The 7,500-nt window shown below is 41.5% G+C and overlaps 1 protein-coding gene across 2 annotated transcripts in view; it reads left to right on the plus strand.

The window, feature by feature from the left end:
* Window positions 1-7,500, plus strand: part of MEIS1 (Meis homeobox 1) — a 199,460-nt gene that overhangs the window by 70,923 nt on the left and 121,037 nt on the right. The window lies entirely within an intron of this gene.

Consider the following 7,500-nt stretch of genomic DNA (forward strand, 5'->3'; position numbering starts at 1 on the left):
CCCTCCCCCCATATTTAAAAAATTGTTTCCTATGGTCGACCCCAGAAAGGACTTATGGCAGACAGTCCCCAAGGTCGAGGGAGCGGTTTCCACTTTAAACAAACGCACCACTATACCCATAGAGGATAGTTGTGCTTTCAAAGATCCTATGGATAAAAAATTAGAAGGTTTGCTTAAAAAGATGTTTGTTCAGCAAGGTTACCTTCTACAACCAATTTCATGCATTGTCCCTGTCGCTACAGCCGCATGTTTCTGGTTCGATGATCTGATAAGAGCGGTCGATAGTGATTCTCCTCCTTTGGAGGAGATTATGGACAGAATCAATGCTCTCAAATTGGCTAATTCTTTCACCCTAGACGCCACTTTGCAATTGGCTAGGTTAGCGGCTAAGAATTCTGGGTTTGCTATTGTGGCGCGCAGAGCGCTTTGGTTGAAATCTTGGTCGGCTGATGCGTCTTCCAAGAACAAGCTACTTAACATTCCTTTCAAGGGGAAAACGCTGTTTGGCCCTGACTTGAAAGAGATTATCTCTGATATCACTGGGGGTAAGGGCCACGCCCTTCCTCAGGATCGGCCTTTCAAGGCAAAAAATAAACCTAATTTTCGTCCCTTTCGTAGAAACGGACCAGCCCAAGGTGCTACGTCCTCTAAGCAAGAGGGTAATACTTCTCAAGCCAAGCCAGCTTGGAGACCAATGCAAGGCTGGAACAAGGGAAAGCAGGCCAAGAAACCTGCCACTGCTACCAAGACAGCATGAAATGTTGGCCCCCGATCCGGGACCGGATCTGGTGGGGGGCAGACTCTCTCTCTTCGCTCAGGCTTCGGCAAGAGATGTTCTGGATCCTTGGGCGCTAGAAATAGTCTCCCAAGGTTATCTTCTGGAATTCAAGGGACTTCCCCCAAGGGGGAGGTTCCACAGGTCTCAGTTGTCTTCAGACCACATAAAAAGACAGGCATTCTTACATTGTGTAGAAGACCTGTTAAAAATGGGAGTTATTCATCCTGTTCCATTAAGAGAACAAGGGATGGGGTTCTACTCCAATCTGTTCATAGTTCCCAAAAAGAGGGAACGTTCAGACCAATCTTAGATCTCAAGATCTTAAACAAGTTTCTCAAGGTTCCATCGTTCAAGATGGAAACCATTCGAACTATTCTTCCTTCCATCCAGGAAGGTCAATTCATGACCACGGTGGATTTAAAGGATGCGTATCTACATATTCCTATCCACAAGGAACATCATCGGTTCCTAAGGTTCGCATTCCTGGACAAACATTACCAGTTCGTGGCGCTTCCTTTCGGATTAGCCACTGCTCCAAGGATTTTCACAAAGGTACTAGGGTCCCTTCTAGCTGTGCTAAGACCAAGGGGCATTGCTGTAGTACCTTACTTGGACGACATTCTGATTCAAGCGTCGTCCCTTCCTCAAGCAAAGGCTCACACAGACATTGTCCTGGCCTTTCTCAGATCTCACGGATGGAAAGTGAACGTGGAAAAGAGTTCTCTATCCCCGTCAACAAGGGTTCCCTTCTTGGGAACAATAATAGACTCCTTAGAAATGAGGATTTTTCTGACAGAGGCCAGAAAAACAAAGCTTCTAGACTCTTGTCGGATACTTCATTCCGTTCCTCTTCCTTCCATAGCTCAGTGCATGGAAGTGATCGGGTTGATGGTAGCGGCAATGGACATAGTTCCTTTTGCGCGCATTCATCTAAGACCATTACAACTGTGCATGCTCAGTCAGTGGAATGGGGACTATACAGACTTGTCTCCGAAGATACAAGTAAATCAGAGGACCAGAGACTCACTCCGTTGGTGGCTGTCCCTGGACAACCTGTCACAAGGGATGACATTCCGCAGACCAGAGTGGGTCATTGTCACGACCGACGCCAGTCTGATGGGCTGGGGCGCGGTCTGGGGATCCCTGAAAGCTCAGGGTCTTTGGTCTCGGGAAGAATCTCTTCTACCGATAAATATTCTGGAACTGAGAGCGATATTCAATGCTCTCAAGGCTTGGCCTCAGCTAGCGAGGGCCAAGTTCATACGGTTTCAATCAGACAACATGACAACTGTTGCGTACATCAACCATCAGGGGGGAACAAGGAGTTCCCTAGCGATGGAAGAAGTGACCAAAATCATTCTATGGGCGGAGTCTCTCTCCTGCCACCTGTCTGCTATCCACATCCCAGGAGTGGAAAATTGGGAAGCGGATTTTCTGAGTCGTCAGACATTGCATCCGGGGGAGTGGGAACTCCATCCGGAAATCTTTGCCCAAGTCACTCAGCTGTGGGGCATTCCAGACATGGATCTGATGGCCTCTCGTCAGAACTTCAAAGTTCCTTGCTACGGGTCCAGATCCAGGGATCCCAAGGCGGCTCTAGTGGATGCACTAGTAGCACCTTGGACCTTCAAACTAGCTTATGTGTTCCCGCCGTTTCCTCTCATCCCCAGGCTGGTAGCCAGGATCAATCAGGAGAGGGCGTCGGTGATCTTGATAGCTCCTGCGTGGCCACGCAGGACTTGGTATGCAGATCTGGTGAATATGTCATCGGCTCCACCTTGGAAGCTACCTTTGAGACGAGACCTTCTTGTTCAGGGTCCGTTCGAACATCCGAATCTGGTTTCACTCCAGCTGACTGCTTGGAGATTGAACGCTTGATTTTATCGAAGCGAGGGTTCTCAGATTCTGTTATTGATACTCTTGTTCAGGCCAGAAAGCCTGTAACTAGAAAGATTTACCACAAAATTTGGAAAAAATATATCTGTTGGTGTGAATCTAAAGGATTCTCTTGGGACAAGGTTAAGATTCCTAGGATTCTATCCTTCCTTCAAGAAGGATTGGAAAAAGGATTATCTGCAAGTTCCCTGAAGGGACAGATTTCTGCCTTGTCGGTGTTACTTCACAAAAAACTGGCTGCTGTGCCAGATGTTCAAGCCTTTGTTCAGGCTCTGGTTAGAATTAAGCCTGTTTACAAACCTTTGACTCCTCCTTGGAGTCTCAATTTAGTTCTTTCAGTTCTTCAGGGGGTTCCGTTTGAACCCTTGCATTCCGTTGATATTAAGTTATTATCTTGGAAAGTTTTGTTTTTAGTTGCAATTTCTTCTGCTAGAAGAGTTTCAGAATTATCTGCTCTGCAGTGTTCTCCTCCTTATCTGGTGTTCCATGCAGATAAGGTGGTTTTACGTACTAAACCTGGTTTTCTTCCAAAAGTTGTTTCTAACAAAAAACATTAACCAGGAGATTATCGTACCTTCTCTGTGTCCGAAACCAGTTTCAAAGAAGGAACGTTTGTTGCACAATTTGGATGTTGTTCGCGCTCTAAAATTCTATTTAGATGCTACAAAGGATTTTAGACAAACATCTTCCTTGTTTGTTGTTTATTCTGGTAAAAGGAGAGGTCAAAAAGCAACTTCTACCTCTCTCTCTTTTTGGATTAAAAGCATCATCAGATTGGCTTACGAGACTGCCGGACGGCAGCCTCCCGAAAGAATCACAGCTCATTCCACTAGGGCTGTGGCTTCCACATGGGCCTTCAAGAACGAGGCTTCTGTTGATCAGATATGTAGGGCAGCGACTTGGTCTTCACTGCACACTTTTACCAAATTTTACAAGTTGATACTTTTGCTTCTTCTGAGGCTATTTTTGGGAGAAAGGTTTTGCAAGCCGTGGTGCCTTCCATTTAGGTGACCTGATTTGCTCCCTCCCTTCATCCGTGTCCTAAAGCTTTGGTATTGGTTCCCACAAGTAAGGATGACGCCGTGGACCGGACACACCTATGTTGGAGAAAACAGAATTTATGTTTACCTGATAAATTACTTTCTCCAACGGTGTGTCCGGTCCACGGCCCGCCCTGGTTTTTTTAATCAGGTCTGATAATTTATTTTCTTTAACTACAGTCACCACGGTACCATATGGTTTCTCCTATGCAATTATTCCTCCTTAACGTCGGTCGAATGACTGGGGTAGGCGGAGCCTAGGAGGGATCATGTGACCAGCTTTGCTGGGCTCTTTGCCATTTCCTGTTGGGGAAGAGAATATCCCACAAGTAAGGATGACGCCGTGGACCGGACACACCGTTGGAGAAAGTAATTTATCAGGTAAACATAAATTCTGTTTTTTAATTTGAGACTGTGTGACACTTATTTTACACTGTGTTAAATTTGTATATGATCTACCTGACCATCTCCAGATGGAAAGATGGATTTGAGGGGTCAGTTAGGTCTTGCCTCTAGATACAGTCTTAGTGAGTTTAGCAAGAAATAGCTCACTCCCCTAATGACTAATTCATGCCTGAAGAGACCTAATCATGAACTTCTAGGCTACAAGCCTTTTAGTGAATACAGAGTCTGATATCTTAAAAACCACCCAGTATATCCACCATAAAGCATAGGGAGTCTGAGCCACTGTACTTCAGAGAAAACAACTTCAGACTTCTTTAGTCTCTGACAGTGTTCTGTAGTTTGAGTACATGAGTATGGGCATCCAATAGCACTGATTCATGGTAAAAGGAAACACAGATACATGAATCAGACTGAAAAGAACATATTGTTACCGGGGAATGAGGTCTGAAGAGCTTACAATCTTACAAGGGGAAAATACTGCATTATTAATGCCAATTCTTTATGGAATTTATGTATTCGCACTTGAAGTTGACCATTGCTGTCTGGCATAAAGTACTTGCTTAAATGTATCTAAAAATGAATAGAAAAAGAAAAACATTGTCCTCTGATTTTTTCTTCTGGCATGTGTGTTGTGCCCCTTTTTTGAAAACTTAGTAAAATATATTTGTGCTAAGGATATATTATAGCAGACAAGCCATCTAAACCAAGAACCAGATGTAAGAATGCCTCAATAGAGTCTTTTAGCTTTCACATACCTCCCTTATTGGATACTTCTCTACAACTCCTTGTTTGCAACACACAAAATGATCCTGCACTCTTATTATGCTTCTTAACCTAGCTGTCTATGTATATTTAATACAATCTAACTAGCCCTGCTAGTTCTGACTCTCATGTGAAAAACACTGGATACCCACAATTTAAAAAGTTAAGAACATTGCTGTAACATGTAAGAAATGCGTAAAGTAATATCTGAGCAATACTTAAACTAGGCTTCTAAAGATCATTAGATGTAGCCACAAATTCACCTTTCTTTAGGTTATATAGCACTATTTATATTTGTTATATTTTTTTTAAACCACAGCAAGTTTTTAGAGAAATTACAAATTGAATTGTATTGTAAATGGTAAATATTTATCCTTTGGAAAAAGTCTAATTTAAACCAATTATTCTGTGAAACGTGTGTTTCTACCAACCAAGCTTTCTGCAACTGCTAAAGACAAAAAACATTTTAGAAAGTTTTGTTATTTTCTCGTATGACTTGACATATGTGGTAGAAAAGCAGATTTGCCATGTATTTTCTCACCTTCCATGCTATGATGGTGGGAATGTTATGAATGCATTCGCTCTGAATTGACAGGTGATTGCTTCCATAAATGAATGCACTCAAATTTCCAACTGGATTGTTTGATTACCTTGCAACTGCATCCCTTCTGTGATAACAAGTCACCTGTTTTCAGGGAGCAGTTGACAGTCCTCGTGTTTATTGCCCAATTGAATGTCAGTAGCAATTGCGACTAAAGATAAACAAAAATGCAAGTGCTTGTTGACCTTGACGTCTATTTTTTTTTTTCTATGTGATACTGCACTTGATGACTATATTGCTGTTAAACTGATAAGAGATATAAACAGTGAGTTAAGAAAAAAATGTTTTATTCCCAGAGGAAAATACCATATTGCTGTGGGAAATGGGAACTGGCTGGTGCCCTTTGCCAAATTGACTTAGTTCACCTTCGTTTCAACTGTGGGAAAGAAAGCAACTCCCCATTTATGACTTAAAGGGGCATTCTAGTATAAAAATAATACAATTCTCCATATATGTTTAACTCTTGCAAAGACACACCCAGTCATAGAGAAATGTCACTCTCGGAAAGTATATGGGTGCTGTGTTTAGCCAATCAGGAAAAGCATACTAAATATATCCTTCAATCACCTGGCCTATTCTCTACTCTGGAACAACAGGGGAGATTGATGGGGCTGTGTTGACTATATTAAATACATATGCAGAGTTTCAACAAAGGAAATGTGTTTAAAAAAATAAGATGCTTTAATGATATAGACCATTTGTAAGTTAGTATGTGCCTTTAAACAATGGTTTCATGTAAATGCACAGAAAAGGGTGTGATATTTCTTATCTGTTTGACTAATGCACAAAACAACATAGATCTTTTGAAACCTTTACATTTTGTGCTCAATTGACAATTCAGATCTTCGTTTCAAAATGTCAGATAATTATGGAATGTCAAAAATAAAATACAAAACTTTTTTTTGTTTTTAACTCTGTAGTGTAATATGTAGTTTTCATCTCCTATACATTTACCCACAGATAACTACATGGGAAAAGCCGTGATCATGTTTTAGGGCATACTCGAGTAGCCAGTGTTTCCACATTAACATTAAAGGGACATGAAACCCCAATGTTTTCTTTTGTGGTTTAGATAGAGCTTACAATTTTTTACAGCTTTCCAAGTTACTTCTGTTAATTAAATTTGCTTCAATCTCTTGTTATGCTTTGCTGAAGGAGCAGCAATGCACTACTGGGAGCTAGCTAAGCACATCTAGTGAGCCAACCACAAGAGACAAATATGTGCAGGCACCAATCACCAGATAGCTCCCATTAGTGTAGCATACGTATAAATTATTATTGATCGAGTTGAATTGCGGCAATGTCTGTTCACCTCCTCAAAGCATGGGACAGATTATGGAGCAGCGGTCTTTAGACCGCTGCTTCATAACTGGTGTTTCTAGCGAGCCTGCATTTGGAGCTTGATAAATGGGCCCCTTTGTTCTCTTGATATGCTTTGTTGTAAAACATACCCAGGAAGGCTCAGAAGCAGCCACAACTGTGAGATAGCTGGTGATTGGTGGCCACACACACGCCATGTTCTTTGCTAGGTCCCAGTAGTGTGGTGCTGTTAAGGACCTACCTTTAGAGTAATAGTAAAGTCCCTCAGAAGAAATAAATTCAAATCAATGCATTCCCTTTGCAACATATTTTTTTTTAATTTTATTATTTTCTAATATAAATATATCATTTTATATTTTATTCTTATTATTAACATGCCTGCCGACAGGCCCTCTTAAAAAGCAATTTCTTTTCTTTTATAGTTATGGCCATTGTGCATGCGTGCCATGCATCCCATGCTTTAATGAAGCTACTACAGTGTCTCACAAAAGTGAGTACACCCCTTGCATTTTTGTAAATATTTTATTATATCTTTTCATGTGACAACACTGAAGAAATTACATTTTGCTACAATGTAAAGTAGTAAGTGTACAGCCTGTATAACAGTTTAAATTTCCTGTCCCCTTAAAATAACTCAACACACAGCCATTAATGTCTAAACCATTGGTAACATAAGTGAGTACACCCCTAAGTGGAAA

This window comes from Bombina bombina, chromosome 4, assembly GCF_027579735.1.
Source record: "Bombina bombina isolate aBomBom1 chromosome 4, aBomBom1.pri, whole genome shotgun sequence".
In the NCBI taxonomy this organism is placed as follows: Eukaryota; Metazoa; Chordata; class Amphibia; order Anura; family Bombinatoridae; genus Bombina; species Bombina bombina.